A 2,104-nucleotide genomic window follows, 5' to 3' on the forward strand; every position below is an offset into this window, starting at 1 on the left:
TACAAAAATTAGCCGGATGTGGTGGCACACACCTGTAGTCCCATCTACTTGGGAGGCTGAGGCAGGAGAATCACTTCAACCTGGATGGTGGAAGTTGCAGTGAGCCGAGATTGCACCACTGCACTCCAGCCTGGGAGACAGAGTGAGACTCCGTCTCAAAACAATGACAACAGCAACAACAACTACCAAAAAAAAAAAAAAAACAGGCTGACAGGCCGGGTGTGGTGGCTCACGCCTGTAATCCCAGCACTTTGGGAGGCCAAGGCAGGCGGATCACCTGAGGCCGGGAGTTGGAGACCAGCCTGGCCAACATGGTGAAACCCTGTCTTTACTAAAAATACAAAAATTAGCTGGGTGTGGTGGCACTAGCCTGTAGTCCCAGCTACTCAGGAGGCCAGGAGGCTGAGGCAGGAGATTTGCTTGAACCCGGGAGGTGGAGGTTACAGTGAGCCGAGATCACACCGTTGCACTCCAGCCTGGGCGACAGAGACAGACTCCATCTCAAAAAAAAAGAAAAAAAAAAAGAAACAAACAAACAAACAAACGGTGTTATAGCTAGCTCTTTTGGAATTTATACAGCAGGCTTTCTGGCATTTGCCAGAAAGCCCTGCCCCCCAAAAAGTCAATAAAAAACCAAAAACATATTACTGCTACAGAAGTGATAGACCATGGAACACAATTTGAGTAGCACAGATTTAGGTTACTTAAAGTTTTCTTTTCTTTTTTTTTTTTTGAGACAGGGTCTTGCTCTGTTACCCAGCCTCACTCCACCCTTGACCTCCTGGGCTCCAGAAATCCTCCCACCTCAGCCTCCAAAGAAGCTGGGATTATACACATGCACCACAATGCCAGGTTAATTTTTAAATTTTTTGTAGAGACAGAGTCTCATATGTTGCCCAGATTGGTGTTGAACTCTGGGTTCAAGTAATCCTCCTGCCTCAGCCTCCCAAAGTGCTGGGATTACAGCTGTGAGCCACTGCACCTGGCCCATTTAGAGTTATTGGTAGAAAAAATAATCTAAGCTACATGGATGTTAAGTCTATTTTCCTGAATGAGGAGATTCATGGGACGTTGCAAAGGAATGAGCAGAGACTGAGAATAAAACGCTGAAAATGTGTGTGTGTGTGTTTGTTTGTTTTTTGTTTTTTTTGGTTTTTTTGAGATGGAGCCTCACTCAGTCACCCAGGCTGGATTGAATGCAGTGAATGAGCCCAATCTCGGCTCGCTGCAACCTCTTGGGTTCAACAAATTCTCCTGCCTCAGCCTCCCTAGTAGCTGGGATTACAGGGGCCCACCACCACACCCAGGTAATTTTGGTATTTTTGTAGAGACAGGATTTCACCATTGTTGCGGGAAGTCAGGGACTCTGAACAGAGGGACCGGCTGGAGCAGAGGCAGAGGAAACATAAATTGTGAAGATTTCATGGACATTTATCACTTCCCTAATAATACTCTTATAATTTCTTATTCCTGTCTTACTTTAATCTCTTAATCCTGTTATCTTCATAAGCTGAGGATATACATCACCTTAGGACCCTGTGATGATTGCCTTAACTGAACAAGTTGATTGTAAAACATGTATGTTTGAACAATATGAAATCAGTGCACCTTGAAAATGAACAGAATAACAGTGATTTTAGGGAACAAGGAAAGACAACCATAAGGTCTGACTGCCTGTGGGGTCTGGCAAAAAGAGCCATATTTTTCTTCTTGCAGAGAGCCTATAAATGGATGTGCAAGTAGGAGAGATATCACTAAATTCTTTTCCTAGCAAGGAATATAATATTAAGACCCTAGGAAAAGAATTGCATTCCTGGAGGGAGGTCTATAAATGGCCCCTCTGGAAGTGTCTGTCCTATGCGGTTGAGATAAGGACTGAGATACACCCTGGTCTCCTGCAGTACCCTCAGGTTTACTAGGATTGGGAAACCCCAGCCCTGGTAAATTTGAGGTCAGACTGGTTCTCTGCTCTCGAACCCTGTTTATCAAGACAATACATGCACAGCTGAACATAGACCCTTATCAGGAGTTTTTGATTTCACCCTTTGCCTTGTGATCTTTGCTTTGCCCTTTGCCTTGTGATCTTTGTGACCTCAGAAGCATG

General features: G+C 44.7%; 1 non-coding gene across 1 annotated transcript; it reads left to right on the top strand.

Moving 5' to 3' along the window:
* Positions 1-550: 550 nt before the first annotated feature.
* On the top strand, positions 551-610 carry LOC115832014. The gene has a single exon (XR_004027490.1). It is a non-coding gene; the product is annotated as a U7 small nuclear RNA (small nuclear RNA).
* The last annotated feature ends 1,494 nt before the right edge of the window (positions 611-2,104 follow it).

This window comes from Nomascus leucogenys, chromosome 20 (genome assembly GCF_006542625.1).
Source record: "Nomascus leucogenys isolate Asia chromosome 20, Asia_NLE_v1, whole genome shotgun sequence".
NCBI classification, from domain to species: domain Eukaryota; kingdom Metazoa; phylum Chordata; class Mammalia; order Primates; family Hylobatidae; genus Nomascus; species Nomascus leucogenys.